Source organism: Ursus maritimus, unplaced genomic scaffold (assembly GCF_017311325.1).
Source record: "Ursus maritimus isolate PB19 unplaced genomic scaffold, ASM1731132v1 scaffold_12, whole genome shotgun sequence".
Taxonomy (NCBI): domain Eukaryota; kingdom Metazoa; phylum Chordata; class Mammalia; order Carnivora; family Ursidae; genus Ursus; species Ursus maritimus.
This window is the reverse complement of record NW_024423564.1, coordinates 39,694,544-39,719,278: the sequence shown is the minus strand read 5'-3', so window position 1 is coordinate 39,719,278 and position 24,735 is coordinate 39,694,544. Positions and strand designations below refer to the sequence as shown.

The window sequence follows — 24,735 nt, the reverse complement described above, 5'->3', positions numbered from 1 at the left end:
TCTCGTAATGTTTATCCATTAAAATGATAATTCACCTGGACATAAGGATGATTAAGTTTATGTAAACTTATATTAACAACAACAACAAAAAGGTGGAAAACTCCCAGACCATTCAGTTAGAAGATACAACTAGGGGGTCCTATAGGAAATTATGGCTGATAATTAGGAAGCTATCTGGTTTCTTCAAACAAAATAAAGATTTATATGGACAATTTAAATGTCTAATTGGAAGTTAATCTTATGATTTAAAAAATTTAATTAAATAAAAATTTGGATATGAAGAAAGACATATTAAAATTTACTGACAAGTGTATAAATGTAAACAAAATTAAGAAGACAGTGCTATATTAAAATAGAGCTAAGAACTGGATTGCAAAGATGCAGATATTTGTTTTTTAAGTTTAATCTGCTTTAATATCATCACTAATTTCCATAAGAAGAGCAAAATCGTGTGGGTTAAAGTTCTGAATGACAGAATATTGGATGCAATCTTTATTTCTATAATGTGGGAAAATCCTACAGAGTTAAATGCCTGTGAAGTATAGTTGGACGTATTAATAGAAAATTGGAAAGGAAGAAATAAAGCTAGACTTATTTTCAGATGACATGAATGTCTACATAAAAAATCCCGAAGAGTTTACCGAAAAATCCTTAAAGCAACGGGTGAGTTTAGCAGGGTCACAGAATGTAAAGTGTATACACAGAGGTCAATAATGTTTCTATACACTGGCAAAGAGCAACTAGAATTTGAAATGAAAAAGGAATTAAAATAAGTTAAAAATAAAAGAAAGAAAATGCCTGCCACATAGGAAAAAAATAAAAAAGAATATACCATTTGTAATTGCACCAGCAACATTTAGGTAGAAAGCTAGCAAAATATGAACACAATTTGTATGCTGAAAACTATATACATTAATGAAATAAATAAAAGAAGATTTAAATTAATGGAGAGATATGATGTGTCCATGGATTGGAGATTCAATATTATTAAGATGTCAATTCTTCCCAATTTGATCTATAGATTCATTGTAATCCTAATCACAATCCCAGCCAGCCATTTTATAGAAATTGACAAATTGATTTTAAAATTACATGGAAAGGTGAGAGAATTAGAATGGCCAGTACTGTTCTGAAGCAGAAGAAGATCAAAGTTGAAGGACTCACATGATGTGAATTCAAGACTTACTGATGTAATTACTGTAAAGGGACAGTAATGAAGATGGTGTGGTGTGGGAAGAGTGAGAAAATAGGCATGTATACAGGGCTGGCTTCTATGGGTGTGTGATCTGTGCAGTCAGACAGGCCCTTATCCTCAGAAGCATCCCGTGCTTGGCTTATGTTCTGCTGTCACAGTTCTGAAATTCTTAATAATTTTGAACATGGAGGCTTACCGGACAAAAAATATAAAATCTAATTTAAATCACTTAGCTTCTTTTAGTTGATAGTCCAGAAAAAAAAATGCAATTTAAAATTCTATTTTTAGTGCTTTTCTATGTATTGAAGATAAAACAAGAGGAGAAACAAAGGAACCAAGGGTGGGATACACATGTAGGGTTCATTTTAATTTTTTAATTTTTTAAAGATCTTATTTATTTATTTGAGGCGGAGAGAGAGAGAGGAAGGGAGAGCTCACAAAGAGAGAGGGAGAGGGAGAAGGAGACTCCTCACTAAGCAGAGAGCCCTATGTGGGGCCCAATCCCAGGACCCTGAGATCATGACCTGAGCCGAAGGCAGATGCTTAACTAACCCAGCCACCCAGTACCCAGGGTTCATTTTTATTTTCATGTAAAGGTCTGAAGAATTTTTCATGTTGGAAAAAACTTACCAGCCAAAAATGCTCCTGTACCAGCTCATGGATTGTACTACTTCTAGTTGTTTGTAAACTTAGCTTTCACTTGAAGATTTTTGCTGTATTTGTTTTCCACCTCAACTATTTTACTTACCATATTTTAGACACTATTTATTTTTCCTGTTGCCAGAGTAACATGAGCTTTTTACATTTTGAGAAGCGACTTAGAAAGTGATGGTAGCAATTTCCCCAGCCAAGTTTCTTCACAGTCATATCAAGATATAGATCATAACATCACAGCAAGATAGTAACGGCCCTAAAAAGACATATGGTAATAACAATGCTACGTGTTCATTACATTTACTTCATTTTGTTCTGACCATTAGGGGAAGACTAGATTTTTCAACCATGTGCAGTTAGGAGTGAAAACTATGTTCTGGCCAATGGAATAAATGAAATATAGCCGGAAGCTATATATACTCTTGCTGGCTGTTTCCTAAAACCTCTTGCATAATCCTGTACGTCTTTCTTCCTCAAGTGCTGAGAGGATGTCATTACCAAGGTCAACCTTAGGAGCCATGTGTTGAAGATGGCGGAGGCTTTGTCAGCTTGGGCGCCTGCATGACTGTTTAGTAAGGGAACACTCTCCCTCCAGCCCCCTGCTACAATGTATTGGACTGTTGCGTGAGCCAAGACTAAACTTCTTTTGGTTTAACCATTGAGATTGAGGGGGATGCTTTTGTAGTAGTTATTTACCAGAATTAATATTCAGACTAACTGAAGCTTTTAATGAACAAATTGTCAACAAATGAAGCAGTTTCAATTCATTAGCAAAGAAGAAATTATTTCAAGTATATAAAACATTTAGATGATTTTATGAATTGCTTTAATCCAAAATTTAAAAACAGAAAGTTTTCTGTAAATTGGGTCCTGCTAAAAGAAAATGACATTTCAGTGCAGACTCCCAAGTGGTAAGAGCAATGTGTACTATTATTTCCATCTTAGAGATCAATAAACTGAAGCATGGAGAGCCTCATACAAGTTTCTAAGGTTGGTAAGGAGGTAGTGTGGTTGCAGAAATCATGCCTGTCACCCCCATGTGGTATTGGTTCTTATTGCTAGAAGGCACCGTTAAGCGGTTGTGGAGATCGTAGAGCTGTTGACAAATCAACAACCGTATTCTTGTGGCTGTGAAAACATCGAAGCATCCTCGGCAAGAAGAGCACGTGATAATAATGAGTCTCATGATAAATCATTTTGTGCAAACCATTCCAGCTTCAAATTGCTTTTCAATGATTCATTATGCATGAAGAACTCTAGTATCAAGTTTGAGTTTCAGCACTTACAGAAACTTTCCTCTGAATTCATCTGGAGAAACTGAGTTTTCTTTTCCTGCAAATTGCTTTAGTGCTGCTGGCTCAGCATGGCTCTCTATTAGTGCACATTCAAAACAAATAGGCATTTTGGAATCGTCATACCAAGACTGATTAGCAAACCTTAGCAATTCAAATGCAGTGCAGAGATCCAGAGATATGTCAATCATAAACATTTTTTTCAGTTCATGTTAAAATCTTGAATCGGAATTTCTCTCTAATTTATATACAAATAACTAATCTAATTTGAATATAAATAACCCGTTGTAGCAGAATACCCTGTCAACTTTCCTTTATTCGTCAAGTATTTATTATGCACCCATTCTGTGGTAAGGCACTGTTTTAGGTACTGGGGTCGATTGCTCAAAAAACAAACATTCTAGTCTTCGTAGAGCAAATTGTGAATGCTTTCCTCAGGGACCGATCCATTCTAATGCCACTGGAAGAATTTGGAGCTCCATTGGCTTTCCCTTTTTTCTGCAAGAATGCCAAGCACATGGTATTCGCATGTAATGGAATGTTTCAGGGAACGTTACACTAGCGTGTTCCATTTTGGCTCCAATCAGTGACGCTCGTGGTAACCCTCTTGTTGCCTTTGGGAGTATAAATCACTTCTGAGTCACAAAAGCTATTTTCCCCTGAGGAAGAGACTGGTCAAAGTTTGTGTCTTCCTTGGAGGTAATAAAGATTTACTCTTCAGAAAGTTGAAACAATGGAGGGCATGGATGAACCAACCTTTAATATGTGGGTAAAAATGAGATCTCACCAGGAGGTTGCTCTCTCACCAAGAAAAATATAAATAAACCATGTGTATCACATAGTGTGCATATCATGAATAACATACCACGGGTATGGCACCTGGGTGGCTCAGTCAGTTAAGCATCTGCCTTTGGCTCAGGTCATGATCCCAGGGTCCTGAGATCAAGCCCCACATCGGGTTTCCTGCTCAGCCTGTTTCTCCCTCTCCCTTTGCCTGCCATTCCCCCTGCTTGTGCTCTCTCTCTCTCTCCCTATCAAATAAATGAATAAATAAATAAACCCAAACAAAAAAACCATACCACAAGTGACTAGATCGGTAATTTTCTATTGCTTGGTTGTTAGACTTCCCATAGCCCAAACTTCCAGAACATGGCCACAGAGCCAAAAATATGTGAAAATATTCTTTTTAAAAGGCTTATTACAGTCCTAACAAGGCCCCCCTGATGTATCCCCTGACCTCTGCTCACCATGTTGAGCTGCACTGGCCTTCTTTCTGTCCCTTAAACAAGGGGGACTTGTTAGCTCCAGTGGCTTGGCTCTCTCCTGGAAGGACCCTTTCCCAGATCGGAAGTGATGGTTGGTTCAGTTTTCTTAATCAGATCTCTGATTAAATGCCCCCTTCTCAGACAGGCCTTCCTTGAGCAGTCTGACTGAAATACTGTTTTCCACCCACTCTCATGCCTCCATGCAATCAGATCTCTTGTTTATTATTCCCATGGAACTTATTACTCTGCCATCTTGTTGGTTAGTTTGTTGGTTTTTTCCACACCGGTTCACCACTCTAAAAGTTAGGTCCCATTAGAACAGGAATTTTTTCTGTTCTGTTGTATCCTTGGCAGACAGAAGCACAGCTAACCCTTAGAAGGAGTTCAGGAATAGTTGCTGAATAAATGGGTATAAGTTACATTTCATAGAAACGGGCCAGACAGCCCCCGAAAAACTCTGTTTTGCTTGACTTCAAAGTTATTTTGTTTATAAATTTGTTAAACAGAAAAGCATGTCAGACTACCATCATCCAATTGATATTGCTGGAAGTATTTCAATATTTCGGCCAGAATTTAACCTAAAACATAATTTATTCTCACCTTAGTATATGTGAGTATACTAATACATCTAGTTAGAGGAATACAAACACACTGTGAATTCAGCTGGAAAGAGTCAGCAATAGAGGCAGCTTGTGGTTAATAAGCCATGATCTCGAACCAATTCCGTCAAGAAGTGATTATTGGAAAAAGGTAGCACTTTCATAGAGAAATGGCAGCTGGAGGAGAATTTAGATTTAACCACATGGCCTCAATTCTAGGCAAGTATGGTTTTATCACAAACGTTCTTCTACAAAGTTCTGAACATCTGCGCATAGAGCTCAATTCATTTGTGATGCAGAAGTGGAGCAGATTAATGGGCAGCAGACGTTTACTGCATTGACTTCTATAAGCGAATCTCTTTATCTGTGAAGTAGATGGACTAATTCTTGCCACTTCGGATTTTTGTGAAACTAAAACAAAACTACAGATAATTCTACTGAAAAGACTTTAACAAGGGTAGGGACAAGGTTAAGGGAACCAATGAATGACGTTGAGGAGATTAGTGGCCCAGCAACAGTGGCAAATGGTTATGAGTTGAGGAGGCTAGAAGGGAAAAGGGGAGTGTCCCCAGAGTCCAAGGAGAGCTGGAGCCATAAAGGAGGGTGCAACTGGCAGAAGTTGAAGTCCTGAGAAATTTAGTCACTGCCTGAACGTCCTAATACAAATGGAGGAGGGATAGGGAAGAAATACCCCACCTTCTCTCTTTTCCTGCCCTCTGATCTTCTATTGTTAAGCTACACTACCCGGGGAGTCTATGGATGCAGATCATTGATGTCAGCCTACCTGGGCATAGATTAGGGTAGAGAAAGATGGAAAAGGATTAATCACCTCCAGGGGTAAAAGCTATGTTATAAACATGAAGACACTGAGCTTGTCAAACTACACAGTTTATAAATGGTAAGGTCAGGACCTGAACTCATACTCTTTCCATGATAGCATTAGAATTAATTGACTCAGGGTGAAAAAGAATGGGTCTAGACCAGCATGCAATCAAGAGGGACAATAGTGGATAGATTAGCTAGAATGACAAAAAGAAGGGAAGGAAGGTTAAGGGTGGATTCCAGAATAGACAAAGTGAATAAAAGATAGTCTCTGAGGCAAAGTCAGAGTCTCTACCTTACATCAAAATAATCTCACCGTGATTGAAAGAATGGTAAACAGAATTTGTAAGCAACAAGGATCCTATAATAAATCAAAGGTTAAGTGTATGGTAGGTGTTTAGTAAATACTTGTAGAATGAATGAAGACAAATATATTATAGTGAAGGTCATGAGGTCTGCAGACAGGACCCAGGCTCTACAATTTAAGTAATCAGGAATAAGGGCTTCATTTTCCTTGTCTGTAAAATTGGAGTAATAATGGTAACTACCCCATGGGATTGTATACATTGAATAAATATAAATTGAATAGATATAAATATATGTATGCTCATATATTGCACGCATGCATTGCTCAGTAAAATGCCTAGCACAGAGTGCTGTATAATTGTTATCTATTTTATATTCGAACTAGCTCAGTGTTAACCCCAACCATCATAGGAACATCATGTGTGCAACTTTTGAGCAGACTGTATTGAGATGTTCAGAATTTTCTCAGCACAAAAATAAATCTACTTTGTATATTTTAATTATCTTCAACAGTATGGCCTACATGTCTTTAGTCAGATCAAAATACACATTGACACCACAAATAACTATAGGTCACCAGGTGCTCTGATTTGTAATTGAACACTCATTGTATTAGAAGATATAAATGATTTACTATTTTTTAATGTTAAATGAAAGGTGTTTTGTGATTTATCCTCCTTGCTTTCAATACCCTGGACACCAGTGCTTCCAAAAGGACCGACTCGATGGGTGCTTTGTCTTCATTCGGGCCACCCAAATTCTTCTGTGCCTCCTGGCACTTTTTAAAACAAATTTACTGTCTGTAAGAAGATTCTGATGCTGGGGCAAAGTTTCATTTAATTCATCACTCTACTTTATAGCAATATCACATATTTTATTTGCATTTAAAAACAGTGGAAATTTCGGTCTTTTCCCTGGTACATGAACTTTTATAACTTGCATATTTTTGTACCACACTTGTAGCTGTCATTATGGTTTATTTCATAATGGAGTCTTAAGTTGTATCTTTTTCGACATGGAGATACTTTATTCAAACATGCATTCCATTAGGCTTTTATCTTTATTTTCCCCCTTTGACAAAGAAATGCTTTGGGAGATGTCGTTGGTGTCTCCAGCCACATCCTCTCCGCCCACCTTTGATCTTGGCAGTGATCTGGTGGATACTTCCTTGCTTCCCACTTCAAGCACCATCTGTATCTCGTAGCTTTTCTACCTCAAGGCTTTACCTAAAGCCCGGGGAAGCCTGGGATTCTGCCTTAGAGTTGGGGGCTTGGGGTGGGAAAGAAGTGTCCCTAGGTACAGCCCCCAACTAATGTGGATAAATACAACAGCCTTTCAGGAAGGACAGTCATGTTTGTCTCTTCTTCCTCAGCCTTAGTTTTGCAATAAATGGAATAGTTGAGATGAAAGTAACTTGGAAAGGTTACTCTCCATGGAAAGGAGACAGAGCAATTTAACTACAGTCAATTGGTAACTAGTAGGAAAGGCCAGATCTCTTAATTTTTCAGAAGTTAGAAACACTGCTAATTAAACTTTTTGAAATGAAAAAAAAATTCAAAATAAAATGTCTTTCTTTTAGTCTGGATTCAGCCTTAGGATTACCATTTATGAAATAAAATTACAATGCCAGTAGCTGGCTTTCCTGTATGTTAGCCAAACCGGTTAGTATCAAGTATCTAGGAAAAAATATAATGAAAACGTGCAGGATCTAAATGAAAAACACAGTCTTATTGAGAGATGTGAAAGAATATTTGAAAATTATAAAGATGCAAATTGTCCCTAAATTAACTGCTAAAATTAGCACAATACTAATGAAAATTGCATTTCTTTTTTAGAAACTGAAAGGATTATGAAGTCCATTTGGAAAAATAATTAAACAAAAATCGTTACCAATGAAAAACTGGAAGAGATACTTGCTAAAGCAGATATTAAATGTATTACAAAATTACAGTAATTGAAACCCTGTCGAACCACAATGAGATACCATTCATACCTACTGAGGTGACAATAATAATAAGACAGGAAATAACAACTCTTGGTGAGGATGTGAAGAAACTGGAGGCCTTGCACATTGCTAATGGGAATGTAAAATGGTGAGGCTGCTATGGAAAACGGTTTGAAGTTTCCTCAAAAAGTTAAACAAGAATTAGCATATGACTCAGCAAATCCCTTTCTGGCAATATATGGAAAAGAATGGGGAAGAATTGAAACCGGTATTCGCACAAAAACTCGTGTACCAATGTGTTGACACAAGGTGGAAACCGCCCAAATGTCTGTCAGACATCAGTTTGGGCCAATATTTATAGAATTGTGAAGAGGAAATTTTTGATCAAAGAAAATTATATCCACTCAAATTATAGTTCATAGATGATGCTAATTAAAAGATAAATCCAGATGCGCAATAGTGCAGAGAATATAGCTCCGAAAATATACTTCTCGAGAAATACGTCCAGGCATGCACAAGTCAGCAGAGAAATAAAGGTTTATAATCCAAAAATGAGGAGCTTGAGGTATTAAAGGAATGGGATGAGCATAGAGAACATTTCAATACAAAATAAGTATTTACAATACAAAATAATTCTATAATTATTTTGTATAATTTACAACACAAAACTTACTTTTGACATTTACAATGTTTTAAAGCAATTATGTTAAATATTGCTTTAAAACATTGTAAATATCAAAAATAATTCTTAAAAGAAAAAACATGTAATACTGAAAATAATAATTTGATGTGACTAATATATATTGAACTCACCAGATTATATTTCTGATATAGGATGAGGAGAAGGAAAATTAAGTAAATTCCCATTTTGCATAGAGTGGGGTAAAGCAAATTCACTATTGATTTTAGTGATCAGAAAATTATAGTATTTTTATTTTTTAATCTTAATGTGACTAGCAGCGTATATTAAAGTTGTGCATATCTCTGTGAAATCACTGGAGTAAAAAAAAGCTAGGAATAGTTAGCCTATGAACAAAACACAAAAAATTAACAGTATATTTTCTTAAAAGAGGGACTATGACATAAGAGAACAGTTATTTAGTTATGAGAATAGACCCAAATGGGTTAATCTCTCTTATTACATAGCAATGTTCTCATATTGATTTTAAAGGCTATTTCAACAATAAATTGTGTGTAAAGGTGCATCTAAAGTAGTGACACAGGTGATTAAAAAATGAAGGGATGATGAAAATTTATAAGGTAAGTAGAAACAGAGCAAAAGAAGCAACGTTAAATGTCAAAGAAAGGATAAATCAGGGCAAATTATTAAACATGATAATTTTATATCAAAAAGTATCATTCACAATGACGATATAATAGTCATGAACCATTTTTGCAGAATATGTGTCTTTGAAATATTTCATGTAAAAATGTGTTGGAAGTATACAGATAACGTGATAATAACAATTGTGGAATATTATGAAACATGCAAGTAATGAAACAAATTATATCCAAAGGCCAGATATTTCAAAAACAACATCAATCATTTTAAAATTTGTGTATATTAAAAAAATAAATTATTATGTACAACCACCTAAATTATTACTAGATACAAAATAAAATCCAAACTCAACTTTACACCAGAGAAAGTAAAGTGAGACTATTTCATATCAAACATGACATGTATCCAAAGAGCTACTCCGCAGCACATCCAAAACCTTAAATATTTAATAGTGCAAGCGGATGAAATTTAAAAATAAACAGTTGAATTAAACATCTAACAGATGAAATTTGAGAATGAACAGCAGAAGAGTTATTGAAAGCATTATGGACTGAAGGGAAAATTCTGTAGGAAATGTAAAAGTAATCTCATTCCAAAAGTCAAAGGAAGAGCACAATGCCAAAAATGGTACAGAGTATAGAGCAAATAAGGAACCAAGAACTTGGAAAATAGTTAAAACAAGAAAATTGATAAAATCTAAAAAAATGTTACTTGTCTGAGGGAAGCTCAACAAACCAATGTTCTTGAAAAGCCTAGCAAACATAACTGGATTCAAGAAGAAACTACAAAAATCAATAATGAGAAGCTAGATATAGTAGCACACGTCTAAATTATTTTTTAAAATTAAGAAAATATTATACACAATTCCATGCTATGTATGAAATCAACTGGATAAAGTTGATTATCTTTATTGATTCCAATTCTCCCCCATCGACACACACTGTAAAGAATGAAGAATATTTTACAGCGCAAGAAACCCCGTTGTTAACTATAGGTGCCATGTTGTAGAGCAGATCTTTACTCCTTGTTCGTTTTGCATGACAGAAACTTTGCATATGTCCCAACTCATCAAGAGCTTGCATACATTAGATGCATATTAGTTATATCTCAATAAAGCTAAAAATGTGAACAGTATTTAGTCTTTTATAAGGGCACAGACTGAATTCGACTTCAGAATCTAGATACTATTATTGTTTACTTTGGCCAAAACATTGTTTGATCTATTATTTAACTATTTCGTCTCCAGTCTCTCTCTAATAATAATTTTGCATACCGTATCTCTATCTACCTATATGATAATTTATTTATCATCTGTCTCTAATCTCATCTTTCATAGAGTGTTGTACATATAAGCCATCCAATATTTGCAAAACTGTTTCCTTGAAGCAGTTTGCTAGTTCCTAAGGTGGAGATCATTTGGAATAAACACCAAAATATATACTTGTTCTGGTAAGATACCAAAGAATGAGCATAAATTTTTTCGGTCTTACAGCATTATGCCTCAGTGGTCTTAGCTGGAAATTTGGGTTAAAATAAATGACCTCAGTGGGAAGTCCATGCTTCATTTGTTCTCAGCTTTCCTAAGGCATAAATAATGAAAGACAAATTTTAACTTCTCAGTATTTCCAATGACGTCATCAGGCATAAAAGCATGGCAGTGAAACAGAGCATTAGGAAATGAGCAGGCTCTTTGTACCTCAATAGAAACAGCATCTGTTGGATCCTGATCTCTGCACTCTGTGTTCTTCAAAACAGGTGCTTAATTTTCCTGCTAATAAGTCTGTGTAAATTGAAACATGATATCATCTTCATGGGAAGTACTGATTCTTCCTTCCCTCGAAACAAATATTTGTTAAACTCTTTCAATATCTCCTAATTTTAAAAGCCTTGTATTAAAACTACACATTAATCATTAAGCTCATGGCAACTGAGTGGCCAATATTACTTTTATAAGAATAGAAAGCACAATGAGAATTTGAAACTTATATCGGGTATTATTAACTTAAAGCACCTGGCAGTTTTAAGCACAAAAGAATTTGTACTTGATTTCTTTTTAAAAAAATTTTTATTATTGAAGTATAGTTGACCTACAATGTTATAGTAGTTTCAGGTGTACAACTTAGTGGTTCAACAATTCTGGTTGAACAAGGTTCTCCATAAGTGTAGTTACCATCTCTTGTTACAATATTATTGACTATATTCTCCATGCTGTACTTTTCACCTCTGTGACTTATTCATTTATTTTATAACTGGAAGTTTGTGCCTCTTAAGCCCCTTTACCTATTTCACCCATCTCCTTACTCTTTGGCCCTCTGGCAGCCACCAGTTTGTTTTCTGGATTTATGAGTCTGTACCTGTTTGTTTGATCATTTGTTTTGTATTTTAGATTCCACATATAAGTAAAATCGTATGGTATTTATCTTTGTCTGTCTGACTTATTTCACTTAGCATGCTTCTCTCTAGGTCCATCCATGTTGTCACGGATGGCAAGAGCTCATTCTTTTTTATGGCTGAGTAATATTCCACTGCACCTATATACCATATCTTCTTTGTTCATCTATTGATGGACACTTAGGCTACTTCTGTATCTCAGCTATTTCAAGTAATGCTGCAATAAACATAGGGTGCATCTATCTTTTCCAAATGGTGTTCTCATTTTCTTTGGATAAATATCCGAGAGTGAAATTATTGGATCATATGGCATTTCTATTTTTCATTTTTTGAGGAGCCTCCATACTGTTTCCCATGGTGGCTGCAACAATTTACATTCTCACCAACAGTGTACGAGGTTTCTTTTTTCTCTATATCCTCGCCAATATTTGTAATTTCTTGTCTTTTTGATACTAGCCATCCTGACAGGTGTGAGGTGATACATCATCACGGGTTTGATGTGCGTTTCCCTGATGATGAGCGATGTTGAGCATCTTTTCATGTGTCTGTTGGCCATCTGTCTGTCTTCTCTGGAGAAATGACTTTTCACGTCCTCTACCCTAATCAGATTATTTGTGCTTTTGGTGTTGAGTTTACATATTTTGGATATAACCCTTTATTGGATAAATCATTTGCAAATACCTTCTTCCATTCAATAGGTCGCCTTCTGTTTTGTTGATGGTTTCCTTCACCGTGCAAAAGCTTAATTTTAGCTTGATATAGTCCTAATAGTTTATTTTTGCTTTTGTTTCCCTTGCCTGAGGAGACATATCCAGAAAAAAATGTTACTAAGGCTGATGTCCAAGAGATTACTGCCTGTGTTTTCTTTTAGGAGTTTCATGGCTTCAGGTCTCACATTTAGGTCTTTAATTCATTTTGGGTTTATTTTTGTGTATGGTGTAAGAAAGTGGTCTAGTTTCATTTTTTTGCATGGAGCTGACAGTTTTCTCAACATCATTTATTGAAGGGACTGTCTTTTTCCCATTGGATATTATTGCCTCCCTTGTTGTAGGTTAACTGACCATACATAAGCATGGGTTTATTTCTAGGCTCTCTTGTTCCACTGACCTATGTGTCCATTTTTGTGCCAGGACTATACTGTTTTGATTACTATGCCTTTGTAGTACATCTTGAAATGTGAAATATTAGCTAGAGGTGATATGGACATAGTAGCTGAGCACGTGGGTGGCGGAAGACTAGCGTGGGATGCACGGACTCCCACTGTAGTAGGGTGACAAGTGGACCAGATTTTTAAAGCTGCCCTGGTGCTGTGAGGGCCAACAGCACTGTGGTACCTTTTCTTCCTGTAAGGTCCGGGTGCTTGGCTTTTCTTGAATTCTTTTGACAACTAACCAGTGCCTATGATTCCTACTTCTCTCATTTCCCTGTGTAGCCGACCAACTAGATCCTCATTAACTGAGTAAAACTCTGTATTTTGCAAAAAGCCTAAAGTGCGGGCATGGACATGGACACACACACATACACACACACTCACTTCCTTAAACATTCTTCCTAGATTCTAACCAATGATTTAAAGTGACACTAAACATTTATGAAATCATGAGAGCATTATCTCTAAATTTGAGACAAGTAATGACATGGAAGCCATTCTGAAAGTTAGTGAATTGAATGAGTCTCACCAAGGTTATTTACCTTATATAAGAGGCAAAAAAGGATAATATTCATATTTTAAAAAATAATAGTAAGAGCTGTGGAGTATACAAAAGTTAAGTTCTAGATACTTTGACATTTTAAACGAAGTCATGTTAAATATACTCAAACACATTTAATATTATATTAGCAAAGATATGAAAAAACTGGAGAGTATAACTGCCTATAAAATACCACTTAGCTAAATCTCCACCTATTCTGCCAAACAGGTTTGGCTGCTAGAATTGACTTGACCTATCAGGTTACTGGAAAAAACAGACTTAAGTCAGGCAAAGAACGCTCTGTCTGCCTTATAAAAAAATTGTCAAAGTTTTGGTCTTTGAGCCGGCTTAAAAGTGTTTCTAAAATGGTAACATTTTGTTTACATAATCTCTGTTTAATTAATGTGTTTTATATAAATACCAGCATTGGTTCAAGTAATACAGAAATGAACAACAACAACAAAAAATCCAGTTCCTGATCCCTAACAACAAGAAATTGTTTCTGATTCCTGCAACTTTTACTCTCTGGGGAGGGGAATGAGATAAATCTATAGCATATAAGGTAGATTAAACTGTACTCTCTGTTTAAGGAATGGCTCTTTGGGGACGTGTTAGGCTGTGGGAGTTGAGGTATGCATCATTGAACACTATCTAAATAAAACCTGGGATATGCCTTCTACTGGAATTTCCAAAAATCAGCTCGCAGATGGAGAGAGAGGAGGGAAAGGGAAGGGGCTGAACGAATTAGGGTGACTAGCGTTCTTACGGAGCCCCTCAATGCTCTCAGGTCTAACAGCCATGAAACACCATGTGCATGTTTACCATCTAGCCTTGTACAACCAGAATGGAACCTTTGGATGTGTGCGCCAAATCCGATCTTTCCTCAGTTTCCTTTTGGTTCAGAGAATGACACCTCTAGTCAATTGCTTAAGCCAAACATTTAGGAGTTGTCTTTGTTTCTCTCCTTCTGCCAATCCCATACACAATCCATCAGCAAGGTTTCCCGGCTTTACCTCCAAAGTATTTTCCCTATCTTTTCATTTATTTTTATCCTGACCATTACCACCCTATACTAATCCATCATAACCACTTGGATAATAACCCAGTTTTGCCACCTTCCCTCGCAATCCATCTGCTTCTTCCCAGCATTCATAATACTGCTTTTAATTCATCAAGCAGATAATATCTTCCACTGGTAATCTTCAGTGGCTCCCTAATGCACTTGGAATTAAACATAAACACCCCGACATGGCTAAGTCAGGTCTCACCTCAAATGATCTTTTTTCAAAGAGGTCTTCCCTGACAACCCTATCAAAAATATCTTTTTTCCCTGTAACTCTCTATTGCCCCAAGCTTGCTTTTATTAGCTTATCAGAACATATTGCAATGTGATAGTAACTTACTAATTTATTTGTTCTCTTATTTATTTTCCATTTTTATCCCACTGAAAATAAGGCTCCTTGAAGGTAGGAACTATGCTTGTCATATTCAAGGTCCCCATCCCCAGCTTAAAAAGTGTCTAGTACCTTGCAGACACTCCATATATATTTGGTGAATGAATGTTTGAATGAAAAAAATGAAGAAACTTATAAAGGAAGCAAGATTATCATGAGGTACCATCATAAATTAGTCAAAAACAGGTCCTAATTCTCTTTGTGAGGTAAGTTTGCTAGATCCAAAGGCTTGGGTCATGCTGCAGATGTGGGATATGCAGATTTCAGAAAAAAAAAAAAAGAAAGATATTTTAAAATATAGTTGGACAAGATAGAGAAATATAAATTCACTTTACAACTATTTGGATTCAAATTGCTCTGTTCTTAAGTATATTATTTCATCAGATTGATGAATATTATTGAGTTATTACTTTATGCTGGACACATCATGAGATCTGAGGTATTCTGTACATTTGTGTCTGACATAAGGTTTGTGGAATCTAGTTTGATAACTGAATCAGAATGAAAATATTGTAGTAGGTAGAAATAATTGTCTAAACTTAACAAAGCAAATAAGGATTAATGTAGGAATTAGCAGAGTCCTAAATGTGGATTGTACGAGTACTTTAAACATGACGACACTCAGAAAAAAAGCCATCTGGGGGTGTTACCTAGCTGTCAGTGTAAGAGCAGTTAGAGACAGGATGAAGCTGTTAAAAATACCCCAGGTGCCTTCGTGGAAGTTTATATTCTGTCCAAAACCAGAGAATTTTGGTTGTAAGAAGCAGAGCAAGAAAAGAGGCTAAAAATGACAAAGAGTAGGTTTAAGTATTAAATTCAGATGCATTTTTCTAGTAATCAGATAACAGTTTTTGGAGAAACATGTTCTAGTACTTGTTGGACGACTGTTTTCAGAGTAATTATGGAGAAACTTCATGCTGTATATCGTATTCTGTACATTTACAGATTTTCAGCAAAGAGCGAGCCATGCTGAGCCCTTCAAAGATGAATAGGTAAAACACATTAGAACACCGACAGAATCTAGAAAATATGGACTATCATAAATAAAGCAGTGTAGCAAGAGAACCCCCTTGTGGCCAGAGAATATTTATTCCAAATGAAGACTGTAACTAGAGCTAGTTAGATTTTTCTTATCACAGACCCAGCACACTTCAAGCGTGAGTTCATTGTAGCCCATTCACTAATATGATGTCATCATGTTTTTCTGCTTTTGTTTGCTTTTGTTTTCTGTTTTAAAACAATTTGTTGATGCATAACACATACAAAAAAGTATATAAGTCACCAGTGTATAGCTCAATGAATCATCACAAATTGAACACACCTATGTAATGGCGCCCAAGATGTAGAATAAGATTATTACTAGCGCCCAGAATACTCCCCTTATCCCTGCTTCTAACCGTTACCCCTGCAAGGGCAGCCCTTATTCTGATGCTTAACACCACAAGTAGGTTTTGATTATGCTTGAACTTTGGTAAATCCCACAGTATGCACTCTTTCCCCATCTGACTTCTTTCACTTAACGTTTTGTCTGTGGTATTCGTGTCTGTATACTGGGTTGTCGATATTGTTCTTTTGTTCTCAGCGCTGTAGAGCGTTCCATTTTGTGCACATACGCTAATCTGCTTGTTCTATTGTTAATGGGCATTTGAGTAGTTTTCAGCCTGGGAAATTATAAACAGCGCTGCTAGGAACAGTCTTGCGCACGTCCTCTGATGAATATGCTGATGAGAAGGCGTGGGCGCTAGAATTGCTGAGTCATAAGCTGTGCGTACTCTCAGCCTTCACTGATACTGCCTGGGAGTTTTTAAAGTCGTCGTACCCATTTCTGGCTCCACAACCAGAATTGCCATTGTAACCACGTTCTGGCTAACATGTGATTGGTCTTTTTCATTTTAGGTGAATAGTGGTATCTCAATGTGGTTTTACTTTTTCATTTTCTTGATGACTGATGGAAGTAGAGTATCTTTGCATATGCCTACCGGCCATTCAGGAAGTGCTCATTTCTCAATAGAAAATCACTGTGTATGATTTGTGGGTGTTGAAATATTCTGGAGATGAGTTCTCTGTTGAATATAAGAATTGAAAACCTCCTCTCCAAGTCTGTGGGATGTATTTTCATTCCCAGTGATGTGTCATATGATAAGAAACCCTGGACTTTAATATTTTTCACTTTATCAGATTTTATGGTTACCACTTTTTGCATCTTATTTAAGAATGTTTCGTCTACTCTGAAGTCTGGAATTGTTCTCATATAGTTTTCTTCTAAAAGTATGATTGTTTTACCTTTCACACAAAGATTTGCAGTCCATCTGGAAATTTTTGGGTACGGATCCAAATTAATTTCTTTTTTGTAAGGCTATCTGGTTAACTCAGAACCATTTATTGAATAAACCACCATTTCTTATCTGTACTGCAGTGTCTGTCACTCATCAGGTGACTGTATGCGAGTCTGTCTCTGGACTCTGTTCCGTTCAGTTGGTCAGTTTGTCTCTCTTTCATCAATAACCCATTGTCATGTTTATGATGGTTTTACAATAGTTTTGTAATAGTGAGTCCCCAAGTTTTGTTGTTCTTCTTCTGTTCCGGTTATCAGTTTATTGCCTCCTAGTTCCAAATTTATCCTTTGTTGTGGAGTCTCTGAAATGGAAACGGTCCCTTTAAATGTTTTTTCCTTGCCTGCTGGCTCAAAGTTCAGTTTTGTCTGTAGAGGGCACTGGAGAGACATTGCGAGAGATGGGTTCTGCTTCCTGGTTCTGCAAGTTCTGAAACGTGGGGCTTCTTCCGGGCGCAGCTCCTGCTGCACGCACAGCCATCTCAGCGCCAGGCCCCTCTGGTGCGTGCAGCACCCTGCAGCCCGCCGCGTTGCCGGGGAGTCCCCCTCGAGCGGTTTTGCGGCCCTGTGACTCCAGCGAGACACCTCTCTGAGCAGCTATCCCTAGCATCGGAGGGGGTGAATTTCCAGCCATTTTCACTGCTGCACCGCAGGCACTTCTTTGCCATTTAGTGAGCCAAGGCCATAGCCAGGGCTTGCCCGTACACCTGCTGGGGCATCTTCCTGTGTGTCCTATTTCACCCTAAGGGTAAGAGTATTCCTGACATCTGCTCTCTACTATAGTTTTTAGTTTTTTACTTCTAGCTAATCCCTCGTCACTACCATACGCTGTTACTATAAATGGTTCTTTAAGTTAAACTTTCCCAGATCTTACTGTGTGGTTTCTTTCTCCTGATGGTATCCAGGCTGATATAACATCTTCATAATAATGTCTTCCAACATGTGAACATGCTATGTTTTTCTGTTTAGTTAGTTCTATTCTTGTAAATTGTATGATACATTTATTCCTAAATTTTTCATCTATCTTTTGTATTTTATTATTATTATTATTATTTTAAGATTTTACTTATTTATTTGACAGAGAGACAGCCAGCAAGAGAGGGAACACAGCAGGGGGAGTGGGAGAGGAGGAAGCAGGCTTCCTGCTGAGCAGGGAGCCGGGTGCGGGCTCAATCCCAGGACGCTGGGATCATGACCTGAGCAGAAGGCAGATGCTTAATGACTGAGCCACCCAAGTGCCCTGTATCTTTTGTATTTTATTATTGATCTTGCTGTTGTTCTTATATAGGAATCTAGTAGATTTCTGGCAATTTAACTTTTATCCACTGAGCTTGCTAAATTTACATATGAATGCTGATAGTGTGTCTGTATATTTTTCCTTATTTTTCACATATACAATCATGCTTATGTAAGTAAATAACTGGATTTATTTTTTCCTTTCTAATCCTTTCCGTATACTTTTTATTCCTATATCTTCACTTACTGCATGTCTAGATTTGAGACCTTCAGTACAAAATTGACTAGAACTGGTAATAACAGATAGTCTTGGTTTTGGAAAATTGTTTCAGTATTACACCATAAAATATGCATGCTGGATTTGCTTATTACCAGCCGCTCAATTGGATTTAAGAAAGTTCATTGTATTCCAAGTTAAGGTTTTTAAAAAATAAAAAAATTTTTTTTTGTATTTTTAGAGAGGGAGAGAGAGTGGTGGGGCAGAAGTAGAGGGAGAGAGAGAATCTGAAGCAGGTTCCACGCTCTGGTGCAGAGCCTGCCTGGCGGGGGGAGGAGGGGCTCAATCTCAGGACCCTGAGATCATGACCCAAGACGAAATCAAGAGTCAGATGCTCAACCAACTGAGCCACCTGGGTGCCCCTTAGGTATTTTTTTTTTTTAATAATGAGTGGGTGTCAGAGTTTAAGTGTTTTACTCTTGAATTGATATTATCATATTATTTTTTATCTTTTTTATTAATATGCCAAATTACATTACTTTTGCAATATAAAAACACCCTGTATTACAGCAGTGAACCTGTCATTGTTGTCGGTTGTTCTTCCTGAGACTAAGTGTGAGTTTGAATCAGGTCGCTTTTCATCTCTAATACAGAAGAATATGATTTTAATAAATGATAAAGTAAATGTTTAATCATAAGGAAAGGGAATGATTTAATCATAAAGAAAACATTCATTTTTATTATTTTTATTTTCTCCAAGAGACACTTTTCTTTAGATATGCTCTACCTCCCTTTAGAAAAGTAGATTGTGTCAAAGTGACTATTCCCAGGCTCTTCTTTCATCTTTGGGGCTTCTAAGCTGTCACTCATCTATTTCATTTAATTAGTTTCTAATGTATAGCAAGCAGCGAGGGCATGGCAGGCAGAGGCAGGGGAAACTACCGCGGAGGAAGGAGAAGGCCAAGGAAGGAAAAGGCTGAGAGGGCAGAAATAGAATAAGAAGGAGCTATGAGGTGGGAAGCCAAGTGGATGGAAGGAAAATGAAACCTTCGAGACAAGACAGTACTGGGAAATAAATGGCCCCAAGTTTGTACCAGGAAGAGGCTGTGGAAGATGAACAGGGAGGGTGAAGAAGGCGAGGGAAAGCGGAGTCACACTTGGACATCCCGCAGCTGAGGTAACTCTGGCTCCCTGGTCTTCCTGACCGGCCACATGACCCGGGCTACACCTGCTCACTGCTTTGAGAGGCGGCTCCCTTACCCAGCTCCAGGAGTATCTCAGGGGACAAAAAAAACTTGGGCCATTTCAGTCTTTGAGGCCTGGAGCATAGGATTTAGGGCTTTACTCCAGGGAGGCCCAGGAATGATTTCAACCACTCATTATCACCACCACCCTAGGACTTGGGAATGGGAATATCCTCTCTTCATATTTCTCCATCTTCCATTTCCTGCTCTTTAAACAGCCTCTATATACTTTTTAAGATTTATTTCCTTATAAATAAATAGCATTCGCAGAACTTTATGAAAATATCAATATATATATATATTTTAAAGATTTTATTTATTTATTTGACAGAGATAGAGACAGCCAGCAAGAGAGGGAACACAAGCAGGGGGAGTGGGAGAGGAAGAAGCAGGCTCCCAGTGGAGGAGCCTGATGCGGGGCTCGATCCCAGAACGCTGGGATCACGCCCTGAGCCGAAGGCAGACGCTTAACCGCTGTGCCACCCAGGCGCCCCTTTAAAAATATATTTTTAACTGATGAAAGGTATGCACAGCAGATGTTGTAAGTACTCTAGTAGCTCAAAAAAAATGGTCGTGTTACCTCCTAATCCAGCAAAGGTGACATGAATTCATCCTGTGGTTTTTCTGTGCAGGTAGCGTTTTCATATTCTATTGCCCATGGTCTAATTAAAAATATTTCAAATAGAACCAGAGGAATATTATGTATTTGCCTTCAGTTCTTTAATGCACCTAATCTTATTCTTAGGTTCATGCATTGCCTCACCTAATCTCGTTCTGGGTTGGTTTTATGAGGGTAGAATCTATGCCTGTTTATGTCCCCAGGGTTTAACACAGAGTGTGTTATACTGGTGCTCAACATATTTTTTATTAAAAGAAGAAAGAATGGATGGATGGATGAATGGATCAATGAATGAATGAGTAAATGCAGAAGGCTAAAAACTAGTCTCTTTGATTCTAGTCTTGTCCTTTGTTATAGTCAGAAATCTACAATGGCCCCCCAGTGGCCTACCTCCTTGTACAACTCCCTCCCCTGGAGTGGGGCAGAGATGTGAAAATGGTGGGCTATCACTTCCACGATTCATTTATTGTCTTCAAGAAAGAGATTCTCTTCAGTGGCCTTGAAAAAATTGGGCGAGCCTTTAAAAGAAAGGGATTCTTTCTGAAAGCAGAGACTCGAGGCATGAAGGAGATTTGACACAGGGAAGATTCCGCTGCTGACCTTGGAGGATTCTGTTGCTGCCATCTTGTATTAAATGAGTGCAAAGGCTGTTGTCAAGAAACTGAGAGCAACCTCTAGGAGCTGAGAGTAGCCTCAGTCTGGCAATCAGCAAAGAAAAGGGGACCTCAGTCTTACACTTGCGAAGAACTAAATTCTGCCAGTAACCTAAGTGAGCTTTATATCAGATTCTTTCCCAGAGAAAGATGGGACCACAGTTGGCCAATGCCTTGAGTGAGGCACCCTGAGCAAAAAATTCATTTGAACCATGCTGGGTTTCTTGATCTATGGAAACTGTGCCGTAATAAATGTGAGTTGTTTTAAAGCCTCTAGGTTTACGATGTTTGTTACGAAACAAGAAAAAACTAACTCTTCTTCCTAAGACTTTGAATTTTGATCATGCCATTTTTCTCCTTTTAGAATCTTCATATTGTCTTCATGATAAAATCCAACTTAAATAAAGAATTTTAAAATCCTTATCACTTCCCTAGTTTCATTTCTTGCCAGTTTGATGCTGCAATCCATTCCAGGCAGGCTAAAACCTTCAGAGGTCCCTGATGACACCGTGCTCTCTCTTGCTTCACTTCTTCCTTATACTTTGTAGGGGCCCAGGGCGGGCCGCCCCCAGATGTACCACAATGACATATTGGTTATTTTGAATTGAAGCTACTTGGGAAACCGTTGGTGCGAGGACACATAGACCCTTCTCTGACCCCTAGAAAGCAGGAAATAAATCTCTCACATGAAAAATATCCTCCCTGTACTAAGAAGTAAAAAAAATCCTTATCACCAAAGAGAGGGACTTTAAAGCCAAGAAAGCAGTAGGAATAAATGACTGTGTGTGTGTGTGTGTGTGTGTGTGTGTATGTGTACCAATCTATAGAGCTATGGCTATGTCAGCCCAATTCCACTTAAGAGTTCCTTACTAATGAAAGTTCCCAAACATCTCTTTTCTTTATCCTGCCAAGTTCTCACAAATTTATTGTCTCTTTGTCTAAATTGTACAAAAACTGCCTGCCTTTGTCATTTCTTCGGGTCTCAATTTTATTATTGGGCCGCCATGCACATATCCTAAAACTGTTTTTTCCTTTTGTTAATTGGTCTCATGTCAGTTTAATTCCTAAACCAGCTGGAAAAACCTTGAAGGAAAGAAGGCAGTTTCTTCCTGCCCTACAATTTCATGTCTCAGTCTAAACTTTGATCTGCTAGCTTTTACTAGTGCCCTGAGACTGGGTGAGTTCACTGTATCCTGGTCCCCAGGGGATCTGGTTTTCACCCCTTTTGTAGCATAGAGAGCATGGAACTACTGTCTGCGTACCTGACCGCCTCCCTGAGTGCACAGCATGTGATTTGAGGTCAGTGTTTTTATCTTACTCAGCATTACCCTTCCCCAGGGTCTAAGGCCGTGTTGAGTGATTGAATGTGTAAACGGGAAAAGAAGCTGTACACTGCGTTATAAATGAATTCAGGAACAGTCGAATCCTCATCTGCTTGTTTGAGTGCAGAAAGACTTGGTTTTAAATACCAGCTGGTGTCACCCCTCTGCTCTGCTCATGGGCTTAGTTTGGGTGAAGTCCCCTAGTGTCCTAAGTTTCGTTTGCATACTTTGAGAAATAAAGATACTAAGAGTGATCACTGTATCATATTGTTTCCAGAAGAAACGAGGAAAATGCATGCAGTTGCACAGTGCCTAGTCCGTAGTTAAGTGTATAGAAATGTTAGCTATTGGTTTTACAGCAGTTTTTTATTAATTGCCATTTCCTGCATGTCTACGTGTGTGCTACAGAGGGGACCAAAGATCTTTCTCCTGTGTTTGGCAGAACTCTTTTTTTGTCCTTTTCGTTTTTGCCTTCTCTTTGTTTCTAGCAAGGAAAAAGAAACTTAATGACAGGCCCCATGCTGCCTGCTGATTGCTGCTTTGAGTTTCACTTTCCTTTCTCTCCAACAGGAAGTCACAAGTCTCAGCAGAACCTTCCAGTCTGCAAACAGGCTGCTGGATACGTGAAACAGGGCAGCTAACACTGCATGTAAGCTCCATCCAGCTCTTAAAAACAGGTAAGTGACTTTTTGCCACCCAATGTTTCCTAGCTGTGTGTAAAGAAAATTGCCTGTTTGCCTTTCTTTGAGGAAGAATTTCAGAGGAAAATTGCTGCTAATGATCATAATTTCCTCTTGAATTTGTTTTGTTTTTAATGAACATTTCAAACACAGGGAATTCCAGAGAGTAAGTGAACTCTGGTGTAATCTGACACAGTTCTGTCAGATTTTAAAAAATGACTTGCTTTATCTAATTAGAATAGTTTTTTACCCCTGGAAAATAAAAGTGTTACAGATGATGTTGAAGTTATCTGTGAATCTCTCCTGCATTCCTTTCTCTTCCCTTCCTTCCCTGAGGGAAATATTATCCAGACTTTCGAATAAATTATTGTTTTGCTGATTTTTATGCTTTTGCTATATATATGTAAGTGTCTAAACATGATCTTGACTATTGCTTTGTGTTAACAGCTTATTTAAATGATATCAATGATATCATACTAAGTGTATCATTCTCAACTTGCTTTTTTCCACTCAAGATTAATTTTTTGAGCTTTCTCAATGTTGATACAAATAGGTCTAGTTCAGTCACTTCAATGCTCTTTAGTATTTCATTGTGTGAATATGACAAAATTTGTACATGCAGTCTTCTAATGTCATCCTAAGCAGTGCTGCTATGAATGTACTTGCTCCCAAAAATGATGTGTGTCTCTCCAGATAAGGTGATATTATTGAATCTCCATATCCGAGTCAACTTGGTATTGCTGGACTTTTGTTTGATGTGAAATGATATCTCATTATTGTTTTATTTCCAGTTCTTTGTTTCTAGAATGGTTGAACATTTTTTGTATGTTTATACTTCATTTGAGTTACCTCATCTGTGAATGTCTTCTTCATATACTCTGACGGCTTTTCCATTAGAGACAGTTTTTCCATTAGTGAGATACACACACACACACACACACACACACACACACAGAGTAATATTAGCCATAAAAAAGGAGGAGATCTTGCCATTTGGGACAACATGGATGGATGTAGAGGGGATTATGATAAGTGAAATAAGTCAGAAAGAAAAATGCCATCTGATTTCCCTTACCTGTGGACTCTAAAAAACAAAACAAATGAATAAACAGTATGGGTTTATTTCTGTGTTCTGCTTTTTCTCTTGGTTTTCTGTCCTTTTGTTTCAGTTCCTCTCTTGTGTTTATGATGAATGTGAGTCACTGAATATAAAAAAAAAATGAAGCTAGAAAGATGTTCTCTTCACCTAGACAAGATTTGTTTTGCATCTGCCATGGTGCTGGGGGCGTAAGCAATCTTCATGTATAGCAACCCAATCATAGACTGAAATTACTTCGGAGATGCAGTTAAGTCCGTCCATTTCCAGCCCATCCTTCCCTCTTCCCTGTAGCTCTTCAGAATTCTTGCCCACAGGGGCGCCTGGGTGGCTCAGTCAGTTAAGTGACTGACTTCAGTTCAGTTTGTGATCCTGGAGTCCTGGGATTGAGCCCTCCCACCTCCCCCAAGTCGTCAGGCTCCCTGCTGGGGCGGGGGGGG

At 37.6% G+C, this 24,735-nt stretch overlaps 1 protein-coding gene across 1 annotated transcript in view; it reads left to right on the top strand.

Annotated features, from left to right (window-relative positions):
• The first annotated feature begins 17,686 nt into the window (after positions 1 to 17,686).
• The window catches only part of IFI44L (interferon induced protein 44 like), a 23,815-nt gene continuing 16,766 nt past the window's right edge, over positions 17,687 to 24,735 (top strand). The window contains exons 1-2 of the mRNA XM_008690677.2: positions 17,687 to 17,976; positions 23,090 to 23,196. The gene's annotated coding sequence lies outside the window, so the exon portion shown is untranslated. The remainder of the gene's footprint in view (positions 17,977 to 23,089; positions 23,197 to 24,735) is intronic.